Source organism: Dermacentor variabilis, chromosome 6 (assembly GCF_050947875.1).
Source record: "Dermacentor variabilis isolate Ectoservices chromosome 6, ASM5094787v1, whole genome shotgun sequence".
NCBI classification, from domain to species: Eukaryota; Metazoa; Arthropoda; class Arachnida; order Ixodida; family Ixodidae; genus Dermacentor; species Dermacentor variabilis.
The window spans coordinates 2,655,946-2,676,793 of NC_134573.1; positions in this window are offsets into that span (position 1 = coordinate 2,655,946).

A 20,848-nucleotide genomic window follows, 5' to 3' on the forward strand; every position below is an offset into this window, starting at 1 on the left:
CAGCATGTCAGCCAGGAGGAGCTGCTTACCTGGAACAAACTTTAATTGAACGTCATAACGCAGCAATCTCAGAAAAAATCTTTGCAACCTCGGAGGCATGTCACCAATCGCCTTCTGGGAGATAGCGATAAAAGGGCGGTGGTCCGTTTCAGCAGTAAATTGGCGACCATAGACGAAATGATTAAATCTTTAGCAGCCAAAGACCACGGCCATAGCTTCTTTCTCAATTTGAGAATAACGCTGTTGTGTTTCGGTAAGCGCTCGCGATGCACATGCCACGCGCTTCCATGTGCCGTTGTGACACTGCAACAAAGCGGCTCCGATTCCGTCTGGGGATGCATCGCATGACACATTTGTTAGTTTGGCCGGATCGAATACCGACAACATGGGCTTGGTGCTGAGGTAGTCACATAGTTCTCTCCATTCTTTTTAGTGGTTATTGGTCCATTCAAAGAAAACATCTTGTCTGATCAAGCTCCTCAGAAGAGCTGTTCTTTAAACTAAAGGTGTAACAAACTTGCCTAAATAATTGACGACACCAATTTCGCATAAAAATTGTAACAGAGCAAACACATGCAACCACAAAGTAACAAGGACGAGATACAGGCGCTGACTGTCAGCTAAACATTATTGATGGAATATGGATACCTCAAAGGAGGGGAAAGGCAGAAGTGAAGGGGGAAGGGAGTGATACAATCGGGCAAAATGACATTGCGCATCGATGAACGAACGTGCCGGCAGTCAATGGAATCAGGCGCAGAAAAAAGAAACCTAGAAAAAACTAGAAAAAAGCTATAATAAAGAAAAAAGGTGAGGGATACTCACATACAATCAAATCAGTAAGCGGTCGTTTCCAAAAATTGAAGCTCTGCAGCAAAAAGCGATACAGAGGGGTTGATTACGCTTTGCAGCCATGTTTCCGTATGTGGAACGCTTCCAAACTGACGCGCGCCGTCGCGTCGGCACTCTTACCGAGAATCTTTGTCTCTCCCAATCGAGCCTCGCAACCTGTGCATTCAATTACCTGCGCGACCAAATGTGCGTACTTGTCCTTTTAGAGACTTAAATTTCGCGCAAGTTCCCCCAAGCGTTCATTAATGCAGCGGCCGGTTTGGCCGACATAAGCCTTTCCACACTTCAAGGGAATGGCGCAGACCACTCCTGTGGAACACTTGATGCACCGCTTCCCATGTTTTAGCTGACAACCTCTATTTTTAGAGTTGCGGATGCGTGGGCATAACTGTGCCAGCTTGTTGGGTGCCGAAAAAACAATGGGCACCCCATACCTGTGCTACCTTCTTGAGAATGTGTGAAGATTTGTGCAGGTACGGCACAACCAAAGGCTTGTCGGTCTTCCGACAGTCATCTGTTCTTCGTGTTCCTAGCTTTAGCTTCTGAAGGAGGGCCTCAGACACAGAGAACGAATAGGGGAGCCCCGCCGCCAAAAGCCGGCTGGCCTGATTCTCAAAACTTTTCTGCATTAGGTGCGGGCACGACTTCTGAAGAGACGATTCCAAACAGTGCGACGCTATAGCTCTTTTTACAGCTTTGGAATGCGCTGAATCATATGGTAACAAATCCTTTTTTGCGTGAGGGAAGTAGCCCCAGCAAACGTGCTTTTCAAGAAAGGTTATTCTCAGGTCCAAAAACTCTATAACATATGCATCAGGTCGTTCATGGGTAAAATAGAGCTCAAGTTCACGCTTGTGAAATGCGTTTATAGCTTCACCTACTGTATAAAGGTAGGTGAAATACGCTTCAATAAAACTTGGTGCTGCGCTAGTTGGTGATGCATTCTTTAAAACTGAAGGTAGCACTAAAAAGGACGAATACACGGTGAAAAGACGACACAACGACGAAGAAACGCTTTAAAACTGAAGGTAGCGCTAAAAAGGACGAACACACGGTGAAAAGACGACACAACGATGAAGAAACGCTTTAAAACTGAAGGTAGCGCAAAAAAGGACGAACACATGTTGAAAAGAAAACACAACGAAGAGGAAACGCTTTAAAACTGAAGGCAGCGCAAAAAAGGACGAACACATGGTGAAAAGACGACACAACGACGAAGAAACGCTTTAAAACTGAAGGCAGCGCAAAAAAGAACGAACACGCGGCGAAAAGACGACACAACGAGGAAGAAACGCTTTAAAACAGAAGGTAGCGCTAAAAAGGACGAACACTTGGTGAAAAGACGACACAACGACGAAGAAACGCTTTAAAACTGAAGGCAGCGCAAAAAAGGACGAACACACGGTGAAAAGACGACACGAGGAAGAAACGCTTTAAAACTCAAGGTAGCGCTAAAAAGGACGAACACATGGTGAAAAGACGACACAACGAAGAAGAAACGCTTTAAAACTGAAGGCAGCGCTAGATAGGACGAACACACGTTGAAAAAACGACACAACGACGAAGAAACGCTTTAAAACTGAAGGCAGCGCAAAAAAGGACGAACATACGGCGTAAAGGCGACACAACGAGGAAGAAACGCTTTAAACTGAAGGTAGCGCTAAAAAGGACGAACACATGTTGAAAAGACAACACAATGACGAAGAAACGCTTTAAAACTGAAGGCAGCGCAATAAAGGACGAACACATGGTGAAAAGACGACACAAGGAAGAAGAAACGCTTTAAAACAGAAGGTAGCACTAAAAAGGACGAACACACGTTGAAAACACGACACAACGACGAAGAAATGCTTTAAAACTGAAGGCAGCGCAAAAAAGGACTAACACACGGGGAAAAGACGACACAACGACGAAGAAACGCTTTAAAACTGAAAGCAGCGTAAAAAAGGACGAACACATGTTGAAAAGACAACACAATGACGAAGAAACGCTTTAAAACTGAAGGCAGCGCAATAAAGGACGAACACATGGTGAAAAGACGACACAACGACGAAGAAACGCTTTAAAACAGAAGGCAGTGCAAAAACGGACGAACACACGGTGAAAAGACCATAGAATGAGGAAGAAATGCTTTAAAACGGAAGGCAGTGCTAAAAAGGACGAGCGCATTGAAAATACGACACAACGAGAAAGAAACGCTTTAAAACTGAAGGTAGCGCTAAAAAGGACGAACACATGGTGAAGAGACGACACAAGGACGAAGAAACGCTTTAAAACTGAAGGCAGCGCAAAAAAGGACGAACAGACGATGAAAAGACGACACGAGGAAGAAACGCTTTAAAACTGAAGGCAGCGCTAAAAAGGACGAACACATGGTGAAAAGACGGCACAACGAAGAATAAACGCTTTAAAACTGAAGGTAGCGCTAAAAAAGACGAACACACGTTGAAAAGACGACAGAACGACGAAGAAACCCTTCAAAACTTAAGGTAGCGCTAAAAAGGACGAACATACGTTGAAAAGACGAACGAACGACGAAGAAACGCTTTAAAACTGAAGGCAGCGGAAAAAAGAACGAACACACGGTGAAATGACGACACAACGACGAAGAAACGCTTTAAAACTCAAGGCAGCGCAAAAAAGGACGAACACAGGGTGAAAAGACGACACAACGAGGAAGAAACGCTTTAAAACTGAAGGTAGCGCTAAAAAGGACGAACACATGGTGAAAAGACGACACAACGAAGAAGAAACGCTTTAAAACTGAAGTTAGCGCTAAAAAAGACGAACACACGTTGAAAAGACGACAGAACGACGAAGAAACCCTTCAAAACTTAAGGTAGCGCTAAAAAGGACGAACATACGTTGAAAAGACGAACGAACGACGAAGAAACGCTTTAAAACTGAAGGCAGCGCAAAAAAGGACGAACACACGGTGAAATGACGACACAACAAAGAAGAAATGCTTTAAAACTGAAGGCAGCGCAAAAAAGGACTAACACACGGGGAAAAGACGACACAACGACGAAGAAACGCTTTAAAACTGAAGGCAGCGTAAAAAAGGACGAACACATGTTGAAAAGACAACACAATGACGAAGAAACGCTTTAAAACTGAAGGCAGCGCAATAAAGGACGAACACATGGTGAAAAGACGACACAACGACGAAGAAACGCTTTAAAACTGAAGGCAGTACAAAAACGGACGAACACACGGTGAAAAGACCATACAATGAGGAAGAAATGCTTTAAAACTGAAGGTAGTGCTAAAAAGGACGAGCGCATTGAAAATACGACACAACGAGAAAGAAACGCTTTAAATCTGAAGGTAGCGCTAAAAAGGACGAACACATGGTGAAGAGACGACACAAGGAAGAAGAAACGCTTTAAAACAGAAGGTAGCACTAAAAAGGACGAACACACGTTGAAAACACGACACAACGACGAAGAAATGCTTTAAAACTAAAGGCAGCGCAAAAACGGACGAACACACGTTGAAAAGACGACACAACGACGAAGAAACGTTTTAAACTGAAGGAAGCGCTAAAAAGGACGAACACACCTTGAAAAGACGGCACAACGACGAAGAAATGCTTTAAAACTGAAGGCAGCTCAAAAAAGGACGAACACATGGTGAAAAGACGACACAACGACGAAGAAACGCTTCAAAACTGAAGGTAGCGCTAAAAAGGACGAACACACGTCGAAAAGACGACAGAACGACGAAGATACGCTTTAAAACTGAAGGCAGTGCGAAAAACGAAAAACACACAGTGGAACGACGACACACGACGAAGAAACGCTTCAAAACTGAAGGCAGCACAAAAAAGGACGAACACACGTTGAAAAGACGACACAACGACGAAGAAACGCTTTAAAATTGAACGTAGCGCTTGAAAGGACGAACACACGTTGAAAAACGACACAACGACGAAGAAACGCTTTAAAACTGAAGGCAGTGCGAAAAAGGTCGAACACACGGTGGAAAGACGACACAACGACAAAGAAACGGTTTAAAACTGAAGCCAGCGGAAAAAGGGACGAACACACGGTGAAAAGACGACACAATGATGAAGAAACGCTTTAAAACTGAAGGTAGCGCTAAAAAGGACGAACACGTTGAAAAACGACGCTTCGACGAAGAAACGCTTTAAAACTGAAGGCAGCGCAAGAAAGGACGAACACATCGTGAAAAGGCGACACAACGACGAAGAAACACTTTAAAACATAAGTCAGCGCAAAAAAGGACGAACACACGGTGAAAAGACAACACAACGACGAAGAAACGCTCTGAAACTGAAGGCAGCGCAAAAAAGGACGAACACGCGGCGAAAAGACGACACAACGAGGAAGAAACGCTTTAAAACTGAAGGTAGCGCTAAAAAGGACGAACACATGGTGAAAAGACGACACAACGACGAAGAAACGCTTTAAAACAGAAGGCAGTGCAAAAACGGACGAACACACGGTGAAAAGACCATAGAATGAGGAAGAAATGCTTTAAAACTGAAGGCAGTGCTAAAAAGGACGAGCGCATTGAAAATACGACACAACGAGAAAGAAACGCTTTAAAACTGAAGGTAGCGCTAAAAAGGACGAACACATGGTGAAGAGACGACACAAGGACAAAGAAACGCTTTAAAACTGAAGGCAGCGCAAGAAAGGATGAACAGACGATGAAAAGACGACACGAGGAAGAAACGCTTTAAAACTGAAGGCAGCGCTAAAAAGGACGAACACACGGTGAAAAGACGGCACAACGAAAAAGAAACGCTTTAAAACTGAAGGTAGCGCTAAAAAGGACGAACACATGGTGAAGAGACGACACAAGGACGAAGAAACGCTTTAAAACTGAAGGCAGCGCAAAAAAGGACGAACAGACGATGAAAAGACGACACGAGGAAGAAACGCTTTAAAACTGAAGGCAGCGCTAAAAAGGACGAACACATGGTGAAAAGACGGCACAACGAAGAAGAAACGCTTTAAAACTGAAGGTAGCGCTAAAAAAGACGAACACACGTTGAAAAGACGACAGAACGACGAAGAAACCCTTCAAAACTTAAGGTAGCGCTAAAAAGGACGAACATACGTTGAAAAGACGAACGAACGACGAAGAAACGCTTTAAAACTGAAGGCAGCGCAAAAAAGGACGAACACACGGTGAAATGACGACACAACGACGAAGAAACGCTTTAAAACTCAAGGCAGCGCAAAAAAGGACGAACACAGGGTGAAAAGACGACACAACGAGGAAGAAACGCTTTAAAACTGAAGGTAGCGCTAAAAAGGACGAACACATGGTGAAAAGACGACACAACGAAGAATAAACGCTTTAAAACTGAAGTTAGCGCTAAAAAAGACGAACACACGTTGAAAAGACGACAGAACGACGAAGAAACCCTTCAAAACTTAAGGTAGCGCTAAAAAGGACGAACATACGTTGAAAAGACGAACGAACGACGAAGAAACGCTTTAAAACTGAAGGCAGCGCAAAAAAGGACGAACACACGGTGAAATGACGACACAACAAAGAAGAAATGCTTTAAAACTGAAGGCAGCGCAAAAATGGACTAACACACGGGGAAAAGACGACACAACGACGAAGAAACGCTTTAAAATTGAAGGCAGCGTAAAAAAGGACGAACACATGTTGAAAAGACAACACAATGACGAAGAAACGCTTTAAAACTGAAGGCAGCGCAATAAAGGACGAACACATGGTGAAAAGACGACACAACGACGAAGAAACGCTTTAAAACTGAAGGCAGTACAAAAACGGACGAACACACGGTGAAAAGACCATACAATGAGGAAGAAATGCTTTAAAACTGAAGGTAGTGCTAAAAAGGACGAGCGCATTGAAAATACGACACAACGAGAAAGAAACGCTTTAAATCTGAAGGTAGCGCTAAAAAGGACGAACACATGGTGAAGAGACGACACAAGGAAGAAGAAACGCTTTAAAACAGAAGGTAGCACTAAAAAGGACGAACACACGTTGAAAACACGACACAACGACGAAGAAATGCTTTAAAACTAAAGGCAGCGCAAGAACGGACGAACACACGTTGAAAACACGACACAACGACGAAGAAACGTTTTAAACTGAAGGAAGCGCTAAAAAGGACGAACACACGTTGAAAAGACGGCACAACGACGAAGAAATGCTTTAAAACTGAAGGCAGCTCAAAAAAGGACGAACACATGGTGAAAAGACGACACAACGACGAAGAAACGCTTCAAAACTGAAGGTAGCGCTAAAAAGGACGAACACACGTCGAAAAGACGACAGAACGACGAAGATACGCTTTAAAACTGAAGGCAGTGCGAAAAACGAAAAACACACAGTGGAACGACGACACACGACGAAGAAACGCTTCAAAACTGAAGGCAGCACAAAAAAGGACGAACACACGTTGAAAAGACGACACAACGACGAAGAAACGCTTTAAAACTGAACGTAGCGCTTGAAAGGACGAACACACGTTGAAAAACGACACAACGACGAAGAAACGCTTTAAAACTGAAGGCAGTGCGAAAAAGGTCGAACACACGGTGGAAAGACGACACAACGACAAAGAAACGGTTTAAAACTGAAGCCAGCGGAAAAAGGGACGAACACACGGTGCAAAGACGACACAATGAGGAAGAAACGCTTTAAAACTGAAGGTAGCGCTAAATAGGACGAACACGTTGAAAAACGACGCTTCGACGAAGAAACGCTTTAAAACTGAAGGCAGCGCAAGAAAGGACGAACACATCGTGAAAAGGCGACACAACGACGAAGAAACACTTTAAAACATAAGTCAGCGCAAAAAAGGACGAACACACGGTGAAAAGACAACACAACGACGAAGAAACGCTCTGAAACTGAAGGCAGCGCAAAAAAGGACGAACACACGGCGAAAAGACGACACAACGAGGAAGAAACGCTTTAAAAGTGAAGGTAGCGCTAAAAAGGACGAACACATGGTGAAAAGACGACACAACGAAGAAGAAATGCTTTAAAACTGAAGGTAGCGCTAAAGAGGACGAACACATGGTGAAAAGGCGACGCAACGACGAAGAAACGCTTTAAAACTGAAGGCAGCGCAAAAAAGGACGAACACATGGTGAAAAGACGACACAACAAGGAAGAAACGCTTTAAAACTGAAGGTAGCGCTAAAAAGGACGAACACTTGGTGAAAAGACGACACAACGACGAAGAAACGCTTTAAAACTGAAGGCAGCGCAAAAAAGGACGAACACACGGTGAAAAGACGACACGAGGAAGAAACGCTTTAAAACTCAAGGTAGCGCTAAAAAGGACGAACACATGGTGAAAAGACGACACAACGAAGAAGAAACGCTTTAAAACTGAAGGCAGTGCTAGATAGGACGAACACACGTTGAAAAAACGACACAACGACGAAGAAACGCTTTAAAACTGAAGGCAGCGCAAAAAAGGACGAACATACGGCGTAAAGGCGACACAACGAGGAAGAAACGCTTTAAACTGAAGGTAGCGCTAAAAAGGACGAACACATGTTGAAAAGACAACACAATGACGATGAAACGCTTTAAAACTGAAGGCAGCGCAATAAAGGACGAACACATGGTGAAAAGACGACACAAGGAAGAAGAAACGCTTTAAAACAGAAGGTAGCACTAAAAAGGACGAACACACGTTGAAAACACGACACAACAACGAAGAAATGCTTTAAAACTGAAGGCAGCGCAAAAAAGGACTAACACACGGGGAAAAGACGACACAACGACGAAGAAACGCTTTAAAACTGAAGGCAGCCTAAAAAAGGACGAACACATGTTGAAAAGACAACACAATGACGAAGAAACGCTTTAAAACTGAAGGCAGCGCAATAAAGGACGAACACATGGTGAAAAGACGACACAACGACGAAGAAACGCTTTAAAACAGAAGGCAGTGCAAAAACGACGAACACACGGTGAAAAGACCATAGAATGAGGAAGAAATGCTTTAAAACTGAAGGCAGTGCTAAAAAGGACGAGCGCATTGAAAATACGACACAACGAGAAAGAAACGCTTTAAAACTGAAGGTAGCGCTAAAAAGGACGAACACATGGTGAAGAGACGACACAAGGACGAAGAAACGCTTTAAAACTGAAGGCAGCGCAAAAAAGGACGAACAGACGATGAAAAGACGACACGAGGAAGAAACGCTTTAAAACTGAAGGCAGCGCTAAAAAGGACGAACACATGGTGAAAAGACGGCACAACGAAAAAGAAACGCTTTAAAACTGAAGGTAGCGCTAAAAAGGACGAACACACGTTGAAAAGACGACAGAACGACGAAGAAACCCTTCAAAACTTAAGGTAGCGCTAAAAAGGACGAACATACGTTGAAAAGACGAACGAACGACGAAGAAACGCTTTAAAACTGAAGGCAGCGCAAAAAAGGACGAACACACGGTGAAATGACGACACAACGACGAAGAAATGCTTTAAAACTCAAGGCAGCGCAAAAAAGGACGAACACAGGGTGAAAAGACGACACAACGAGGAAGAAACGCTTTAAAACTGAAGGTAGCGCTAAAAAGGACGAACACATGGTGAAAAGACGACACAACGAAGAAGAAACGCTTTAAAACTGAAGTTAGCGCTAAAAAAGACGAACACACGTTGAAAAGACGACAGAACGACGAAGAAACCCTTCAAAACTTAAGGTAGCGCTAAAAAGGACGAACATACGTTGAAAAGACGAACGAACGACGAAGAAACGCTTTAAAACTGAAGGCAGCGCAAAAAAGGACGAACACACGGTGAAATGACGACACAACAAAGAAGAAATGCTTTAAAACTGAAGGCAGCGCAAAAAAGGACTAACACACGGGGAAAAGACGACACAACGACGAAGAAACGCTTTAAAACTGAAGGCAGCGTAAAAAAGGACGAACACATGTTGAAAAGACAACACAATGACGAAGAAACGCTTTAAAACTGAAGGCAGCGCAATAAAGGACGAACACATGGTGAAAAGACGACACAACGACGAAGAAACGCTTTAAAACTGAAGGCAGTGCAAAAACGGACGAACACACGGTGAAAAGACCATACAATGAGGAAGAAATGCTTTAAAACTGAAGGTAGTGCTAAAAAGGACGAGCGCATTGAAAATACGACACAACGAGAAAGAAACGCTTTAAAACTGAAGGTAGCGCTAAAAAGGACGAACACATGGTGAAGAGACGACACAAGGAAGAAGAAACGCTTTAAAACAGAAGGTAGCACTAAAAAGGACGAACACACGTTGAAAACTCGACACAACGACGAAGAAATGCTTTAAAACTAAAGGCAGCGCAAAAACGGACGAACACACGTTGAAAAGACGACACAACGACGAAGAAACGTTTTAAACTGAAGGAAGCGCTAAAAAGGACGAACACACGTTGAAAAGACGGCACAACGACGAAGAAATGCTTTAAAACTGAAGGCAGCTCAAAAAAGGACGAACACATGGTGAAAAGACGACACAACGACGAAGAAACGCTTCAAAACTGAAGGTAGCGCTAAAAAGGACGAACACACGTCGAAAAGACGACAGAACGACGAAGATACGCTTTAAAACTGAAGGCAGTGCGAAAAACGAAAAACACACAGTGGAACGACGACACACGACGAAGAAACGCTTCAAAACTGAAGGCAGCACAAAAAAGAACGAACACACGTTGAAAAGGCGACACAACGACGAAGAAACGCTTTAAAACTGAACGTCGCGCTTAAAAGGACGAACACACGTTGAAAAACGACACAACGACGAAGAAACGCTTTAAAACTGAAGGCAGTGCGAAAAAGGTCGAACACACGGTGGAAAGACGACACAACGACAAAGAAACGGTTTAAAACTGAAGCCAGCGGAAAAAGGGACGAACACACGGTGAAAAGACGACACAATGAGGAAGAAACGCTTTAAAACTGAAGGTAGCGCTAAAAAGGACGAACACGTGGAAAAACGACGCTTCGACGAAGAAACGCTTTAAAACTGAAGGCAGCGCAAGAAAGGACGAACACATCGTGAAAAGGCGACACAAGGACGAAGAAACACTTTAAAACATAAGTCAGCGCAAAAAAGGACGAACACACGGTGAAAAGACGACACAACGAGGAAGAAACGCTTTAAAACTGAAGGCAGCGCTAAAAAGGACGAACACACGTTGAAAAAACGACACAACGACGAAGAAACTCTTTAAAACTGAGGGCAGCGCAAAAAAGGACGAACACACGGTGAAAAGAGGACACAACGACGAAGAAACGCTTTAAAGCTGAAGGCAGCGCAAAAAAGGACGAACACACGGTGAAAAGATGACACATCGTTGAAGAAACGCTTTAAAACTGAAGGCAGCTCAAAAAAGGACGAACACATGGCGAAAAGACGACACCAGGAAGAAACGCTTAAAAACTGAAGGTAGTGCTAAAAAGAACGAATACATGTTGAAAAGACGACACAACGACGAAGAAACGCTTTAAAACTGAAGGCAGCGCAAAAAAGGACAAACACACGGTTAAAAGACGACACAACGAGGAAGAAACGCTTTAAAACTGAAGGTAGCGCTAAAAAGGACGAACACATGGCGAAAAGACCACAGGAGGAAGAAACGCTATAAAACTGAAGGTAGCGCTAAAAAGGACGAACACATGGTGAAGAGACGACACAAGGACGAAGAAACGCTTTAAAACTGAAGGCAGCGCAAAAAAGGACGAACAGACGATGAAAAGACGACACGAGGAAGAAACGCTTTAAAACTGAAGGCAGCGCTAAAAAGGACGAACACATGGTGAAAAGACGGCACAACGAAAAAGAAACGCTTTAAAACTGAAGGTAGCGCTAAAAAGGACGAACACACGTTGAAAAGACGACAGAACGACGAAGAAACCCTTCAAAACTTAAGGTAGCGCTAAAAAGGACGAACATACGTTGAAAAGACGAACGAACGACGAAGAAACGCTTTAAAACTGAAGGCAGCGCAAAAAAGGACGAACACACGGTGAAATGACGACACAACGACGAAGAAATGCTTTAAAACTGAAGGCAGCGCAAAAAAGGACGAACACAGGGTGAAAAGACGACACAACGAGGAAGAAACGCTTTAAAACTGAAGGTAGCGCTAAAAAGGACGAACACATGGTGAAAAGACGACACAACGAAGAAGAAACGCTTTAAAACTGAAGTTAGCGCTAAAAAAGACGAACACACGTTGAAAAGACGACAGAACGACGAAGAAACCCTTCAAAACTTAAGGTAGCGCTAAAAAGGACGAACATACGTTGAAAAGACGAACGAACGACGAAGAAACGCTTTAAAACTGAAGGCAGCGCAAAAAAGGACGAACACACGGTGAAATGACGACACAACAAAGAAGAAATGCTTTAAAACTGAAGGCAGCGCAAAAAAGGACTAACACACGGGGAAAAGACGACACAACGACGAAGAAACGCTTTAAAACTGAAGGCAGCGTAAAAAATGACGAACACATGTTGAAAAGACAACACAATGACGAAGAAACGCTTTAAAACTGAAGGCAGCGCAATAAAGGACGAACACATGGTGAAAAGACGACACAACGACGAAGAAACGCTTTAAAACTGAAGGCAGTGCAAAAACGGACGAACACACGGTGAAAAGACCATACAATGAGGAAGAAATGCTTTAAAACTGAAGGTAGTGCTAAAAAGGACGAGCGCATTGAAAATACGACACAACGAGAAAGAAACGCTTTAAAACTGAAGGTAGCGCTAAAAAGGACGAACACATGGTGAAGAGACGACACAAGGAAGAAGAAACGCTTTAAAACAGAAGGTAGCACTAAAAAGGACGAACACACGTTGAAAACTCGACACAACGACGAAGAAATGCTTTAAAACTAAAGGCAGCGCAAAAACGGACGAACACACGTTGAAAAGACGACACAACGACGAAGAAACGTTTTAAACTGAAGGAAGCGCTAAAAAGGACGAACACACGTTGAAAAGACGGCACAACGACGAAGAAATGCTTTAAAACTGAAGGCAGCTCAAAAAAGGACGAACACATGGTGAAAAGACGACACAACGACGAAGAAACGCTTCAAAACTGAAGGTAGCGCTAAAAAGGACGAACACACGTCGAAAAGACGACAGAACGACGAAGATACGCTTTAAAACTGAAGGCAGTGCGAAAAACGAAAAACACACAGTGGAACGACGACACACGACGAAGAAACGCTTCAAAACTGAAGGCAGCACAAAAAAGAACGAACACACGTTGAAAAGGCGACACAACGACGAAGAAACGCTTTAAAACTGAACGTCGCGCTTCAAAGGACGAACACACGTTGAAAAACGACACAACGACGAAGAAACGCTTTAAAACTGAAGGCAGTGCGAAAAAGGTCGAACACACGGTGGAAAGACGACACAACGACAAAGAAACGGTTTAAAACTGAAGCCAGCGGAAAAAGGGACGAACACACGGTGAAAAGACGACACAATGAGGAAGAAACGCTTTAAAACTGAAGGTAGCGCTAAAAAGGACGAACACGTTGAAAAACGACGCTTCGACGAAGAAACGCTTTAAAACTGAAGGCAGCGCAAGAAAGGACGAACACATCGTGAAAAGGCGACACAACGACGAAGAAACACTTTAAAACATAAGTCAGCGCAAAAAAGGACGAACACACGGTGAAAAGACGACACAACGAGGAAGAAACGCTTTAAAACTGAAGGCAGCGCTAAAAAGGACGAACACACGTTGAAAAAACGACACAACGACGAAGAAACTCTTTAAAACTGAGGGCAGCGCAAAAAAGGACGAACACACGGTGAAAAGAGGACACAACGACGAAGAAACGCTTTAAAGCTGAAGGCAGCGCAAAAAAGGACGAACACACGGTGAAAAGATGACACATCGTCGAAGAAACGCTTTAAAACTGAAGGCAGCTCAAAAAAGGACGAACACATGGCGAAAAGACGACACCAGGAAGAAACGCTTAAAAACTGAAGGTAGTGCTAAAAAGAACGAATACATGTTGAAAAGACGACACAACGACGAAGAAACGCTTTAAAACTGAAGGCAGCGCAAAAAAGGACAAACACATGGTTAAAAGACGACACAACGAGGAAGAAACGCTTTAAAACTGAAGGTAGCGCTAAAAAGGACGAACACATGGCGAAAAGACCACAGGAGGAAGAAACGCTATAAAACTGATGGTAGTGCTAAAAAGGACGAACACATGGTGAAAAGACGACACAACGACGAAGAAACGCTTTAAAACTGAAGGCAACGCAAAAAAGGATGAATACACGGAGAAAAGACGACTCAACGAGGAAGAAACGCTTTAAAGCTGAAGTTAGCGCTAAACAGGACGAACACACGGTGAGAAGACGACACAACGACGAAGAAACGCTTCAAAACTGAAGGAAGCGCTAAAAAGGACGAACACACGTTGAAAAGACCGCACAACGACGAAGATATGCTTTAAAACTGAAGGCAGCTCAAAAAAGGACGAACACATGGTGAAAAGACGACACAACGACGAAGAAACGCTTCAAAACTGAAGGTAGCGCTAAAAAGGACGAACACATGGTGAAAAGACGACACAACGAAGAAGAAACGCTTTAAAACTGAAGGCAGCGCTAAAAAGGACGAACACTCGTTGAAAAAACGACATAACGACGAAGAAACGCTTTAAACTGAAGGCAGCGCAAAAAAGGACGAACACACGGGGGAAGGACGACACAACGACGAAGAAACGCTTTAAAACTGAAGGCAGCCTAAAAAAGGACGAACACATGTTGAAAAGACAAACCAATGACTAAGAAACGCTTTAAAACTGAAGGCAGCGCAAAAACGGACGAACACACGTTGAAAAGACGACACAACGACGAAGAAACGTTTTAAACTGAAGGAAGCGCTAAAAAGGACTAACACACGTTTAAAAGACGGCACAACGACGAAGAAATGCTTTAAAACTGAAGGCAGCTCAAAAAAGGACGAACACATGGTGAAAACACGACACAACGACGAAGAAACGCTTCAAACCTGAAGGTAGCGCTAAAAAGGACGAACACACGTCCAAAAGACGACACAACGACGAAGAAACGCTTTAAAACTGAAGGCAGTGCGAAAAACGAAGAACACACGGTGGAACGACGACACACGATGAAGAAACGCTTCAAAACTGAAGGCAGCACAAAAAAGGACGAACACACGTTGAAAAGACGACACAACGACGAAGAAACGCTTTAAAACTGAACGTAGCGCTTAAAAGGACGAACACACGTTGAAAAGACGACACAACGACGAAGAAACGCTTTAAAACTGAAGGCAGTGCGAAAAAGGACGAACACACGGTGGAAAGACGACACAACGACAAAGAAACGGTTTAAAACTGAAGCCAGCGGAAAAAGGGACGAACACACGGTGAAAAGACGACACAATGAGGAAGAAACGCTTTTAAACTGAAGGTAGCGCTAAAAAGGACGAACACGTTGAAAAACGACACTTCGACGAAGAAACGCTTTAAAACTGAAAGCAGCGCAAGAAAGGACGAACACACGGTGAAAAGACGACACAACGACGAAGAAACGCTTTAAAACTGAAGGTAGCGATAAAAACGACGAACACATGGTGAAAAGACGACACAACGAAGAAGAAACGCTTTAAAACTGAAGGTAGCGCTAAAACGGACGAACACATCGTGAAAAGGCGACACAACGACGAAGAAACACTTTAAAACATAGGTCAGCGCAAAAAAGGACGAACACACAATGAAAAGACGACACAACGAGCAAGAAACGCTTTAAAACTGAAGGGAGCGCAAAAAAGGACGAACAAACGGTGAAAAGACGACACAACAACGAAGAAACGCTTCAAAACTGAAGGAAGCGCTTAAAAGGACGAACACACGTTGAAAAGACGGCACAACGACGAAGAAATGCTTTAAAACTGAAGGCAGCTCAAAAAAGGACGAACACATGGTGAAAAGACGACACAACGACGAAGAAACGCTTCAAAACTGAAGGTAGCGCTAAAATAGACGAACACACGTTGAAAAGACGACACAACGACGAAGAAACGCTTTAAAACTGAAGGCAGCGCAAAAAAGGACGAACACACGGTGAAATGACGACACAACAAAGAAGAAATGCTTTAAAACTGAAGGCAGCGCAAAAAAGGACTAACACACGGGGAAAAGACGACACAACGGCGAAGAAACGCTTTAAAACTGAAGGCAGCGTAAAAAAGGACGAAGACATGTTGAAAAGACAACACAATGACGAAGAAACGCTTTAAAACTGAAGGCAGCGCAATAAAGGACGAACACATGGTGAAAAGACGACACAACGACGAAGAAACGCTTTAAAACTGAAGGCAGTGCAAAAACGGACGAACACACGGTGAAAAGACCATGCAATGAGGAAGAAATGCTTTAAAACTGAAGGTAGTGCTAAAAAGGACGAGCGCATTGAAAATACGACACAACGAGAAAGAAACGCTTTAAAACTGAAGGTAGCGCTAAAAAGGACGAACACATGGTGAAGAGACGACACAATGAGGAAGAAACGCTTTAAAACTGAAGATAGCGCTAAAAAGGACGTACACGTTGAAAAGACGACACTTCGACGAAGAAACGCTTTAAAACTGAAGGCAGCGCAAAAAAGGACGAACACACGGCGAAAAGACGACACAACGAGGAAGAAACGCTTTAAAACTGAAGGTAGCGCTAAAAAGGACGAACACATGGTGAAAAGACGACACAACGAAGAAGAAACGCTTTAAAACTGAAGGTAGCGCTAAAAAGGACGAACACATGGTGAAAAGGCGACACAACGACGAAGAAACGCTTTAAAACTGAAGGCAGCGCAAAAAAGGACGAACACATTGTGAAAAGACGACACAACGAGGAAGAAACGCTTTAAAACTGAAGGTAGCGCTAAAAAGGACGAACACTTGGTGAAAAGATGACACAACGACGAAGAAACGCTTTAAAACTGAAGGCAGCGCAAAAAAGGACGAACACACAGTGAAAAGACGACACGAAGAAGAAACGCTTTAAAACTCAAGGTATCGCTAAAAAGGACGAACACATGGTGAAAAGACGACACAACGAAGAAGAAACGCTTTAAAACTGAAGGCAGCGCTAGATAGGACGAACACACGTTGAAAAAACGACACAACGACGAAGAAACGCTTTAAAACTGAAGGCAGCGCAAAAAAGGACGAACACACGGCGTAAAGACGACACAACGAGGAAGAAACGCTTTAAACTGAAGGTAGCGCTAAAAAGGACGAACACATGGTGAAAAGACGACACAAGGAAGAAGAAACGCTTTAAAACAGAAGGTAGCACTAAAAAGGACGAAGACACGTTGAAAACACGACACAACGACGAAGAAATGCTTTAAAACTAAAGGCAGCGCAAAAACGGACGAACACACGTTGAAAAGACGACACAACGACGAAGAAACGTTTTAAACAGAAGGAAGCGTTAAAAAGGACGAACACACGTTGAAAAGACGGCACAACGACGAAGAAATGCTTTAAAACTGAAGGCAGCTCAAAAAAGGACGAACACATGGTGAAAAGACGACAGAACGACGAAGAAACGCTTCAAAACTGAAGGTAGCGCTAAAAAGGACGAACACACGTCGAAAAGACGACAGAACGACGAAGAAACGCTTTAAAACTGAAGGCAGTGCGAAAAAGGTCGAACACACGGTGGAAAGACGACACAACGACAAAGAAACGGTTTAAAATTGAAGCCAGTGGAAAAAGGGACGAACACACGGTGAAAAGACGACACAATGAGGAAGAAACGCTTTAAAACTGAAGGCAGCGCAAGAAAGGACGAACACATCGTGAAAAGGCGACACAACGACGAAGAAACACTTTAAAACATAAGTCAGCGCAAAAAAGGACGAACACACGGTGAAAAGACGACACAACGAGGAAGAAACGCTTTAAAACTGAAGGCAGCGCTAAAAAGTACGAACACACGTTGAAAAAACGACAGAACGACGAAGAAACTCTTTAAAACTGAGGGCAGCTCAAAAAAGGACGAACACACGGTGAGAAGAGGACACAACGACGAAGAAACGCTTTAAAGCTGAAGGCAGCGCCAAAAAGGACGAACACACGGTGAAAAGATGACACATCGACGAAGAAACGCTTTAAAACTGAAGGCAGCTCAAAAAAGGACGAACACATGGCGAAAAGACGACACGAGGAAGAAACGCTATAAAACTGATGGTAGTGCTAAAAAGGACGAACACATGGTGAAAAGACGACACAACGACGAAGAAACGCTTTAAAACTGAAGGCAGCGCAAAACAGGATGAACACACGGTGAAAAGACGACTCAACGAGGAAGAAACGCTTTAAAGCTGAAGGTAGCGCTAGAAAGGACGAACACATGGTGAAAAGACGACACAACGACGAAGAAACGCTTGAAAACTGAAGGCAGCGCAAAAAAGGACGAACACACGGTGAAAAGTCGACACAACGACGAAGAAACGCTTCAAAACTGAAGGAAGCGCTAAAAAGGACGAACAAACGTTGAAAAGACGACACAACGACAAAGAAACGCTTTAAAACTGAAGGTAGCGCTAAAAAGGACGAACACATGGTGAAAAGACGACACAACGAAGAAGAAACGCTTTAAAACTGAAGGCAGCGCTAAAAAGGACGAACACTCGTTGAATAACGACGAAGAAACGCTTTAAACTGAAGGCAGCGCAAAAAAGGACGAACACACGGGGGAAGGACGACACAACGACGAAGAAACGCTTTAAAACTGAAGCCAGCGTAAAAAAGGACGAACACATGTTGAAAAGACAAACCAATGACGAAGAAACGCTTTAAAACTGAAGGCAGCGCAAAAAAGGACGAACACATGGTGAAAACACGACACAACGACGAAGAAACGCTTTAAACTGAAGCCAGTGCGAAAAAGGACGAACACAGGGTGAGAAGACGACACAACGACGAAGAAACGCTTTAAAACTGAAGGCAGCACAAAAAAGGATGAACACACGGTGAAAAGACGACAATATGACGAAGAAACGTTTTAAACTGAAGGAAGCGCTAAAAAGGACGAACACACGTTGAAAAGACGGCACAACGACGAAGAAATGCTTTAAAACTGAAGGCAGCTCAAGAAAGGACGAACACATGGTGAAAAGACGACACAACGACGAAGAAACGCTTCAAAACTGAAGGTAGCGCTAAAAAGGACGAACACACGTCGAAAAGACGACACAACGACGAAGAAACGCTTTAAAACTGAAGGCAGTGCGAAAAACGAAGAACACACGTTGGAACGACGACACACGACGAAGAAACGCTTTAAAACTGAACGTAGCGCTTAAAAGGACGAACACATGGCGAAAAGACGACACGAGGAAGAAACGCTTTAAAACTGAAGGCAGTGCTTAAAAGGACGAACACATGTTGAAAAGACGACACAACGACGAAGAAACGCTTTAAAACTGAAGCCAGTGCGAAAAAGGACGAACACACGGTGAGAAGACGCCACAACGACGAAGAAACGCTTTAAAACTGAAGGCAGCGCTAAAAAGGACGAACACATGGTGAAAAGACGACACAACGAAGAAGAAATGCTTTAAAACTGAAGGCAGCGCTAAAAAGGACGAACACTCGTTGAAAAAACGACATAACGACGAAGAAACGCTTTAAACTGAAGGCAGCGCAAAAAAGGACGAACTAACGGGGGAAGGACGACACAACGACGAAGAAACGCTTTAAAACTGAAGGCAGCGTAAAAAAGGACGAACACATGTTGAAAAGACAAACCAATGACTAAGAAACGCTTTAAAACTGAAGGCAGCGCAAAAACGGACGAACACACGTTGAAAAGACGACGCAACGCCGAAGAAACGTTTTAAACTGAAGGAAGCGCTAAAAAGGACTAACACACGTTGTTAAGACGGCACAACGACGAAGAAATGCTTTAAAACTGAAGGCAGCTCAAAAAAGGACGAACACATGGTGAAAAGACGACACAACGACGAAGAAACGGTTAAAAACTGAAGGTAGCGCTAAAAAGGACGAACACACGTCGAAAAGACGACACAACGACGAAGAAACGCTTTAAAACTGAAGGCAGTGCGAAAAACGAAGAACACACGGTGGAACGACGACACACGACGAAGAAACGCTTCAAAACTGAAGGCAGCACAAAAAAGGACGAACACAGGTTGAAAAGACGACACAACGACGAAGAAACGCTTTAAAACTGAAGGCAGTGCGAAAAAGGACGAACACACGGTGGAAAGACGACACAACGACAAAGAAACGGTTTAAAACTGAAGCCAGCGGAAAAAGGGACGAACACACGGTGAAAAGACGACACAATGAGGAAGAAACGCTTTTAAACTGAAGGTAGCGCTAAAAAGGACGAACACGTTGAAAAACGACACTTCGACGAAGAAACGCTTTAAAACTGAAAGCAGCGCAAGAAAGGACGAACACACGGTGAAAAGACGACACAACGACGAAGAAACGCTTTAAAACTGAAGGTAACGATAAAAACGACGAACACATGGTGAAAAGACGACACAACGAAGAAGAAACGCTTTAAAACTGAAGGTAGCGCTAAAACGGACGAACACATCGTGAAAAGGCGACACAACGACGAAGAAACACTTTAAAACATAGGTCAGCGCAAAAAAGGACGAACACACGGTGAAAAGACGACACAACGAGGAAGAAACGCTTTAAAACTGAAGGGAGCGCAAAAAAGGACGAACAAACGGTGAAAAGACGACACAACAACGAAGAAACGCTTCAAAACTGAAGGAAGCGCTTAAAAGGACGAACACACGTTGAAAAGACGGCACAACGACGAAGAAATGCTTTAAAACTGAAGGCAGCTCAAAAAAGGACGAACACATGGTGAAAAGACGACACAACGACGAAGAAACGCTTCAAAACTGAAGGTAGCGCTAAAATAGACGAACACACGTTGAAAAGACGACACA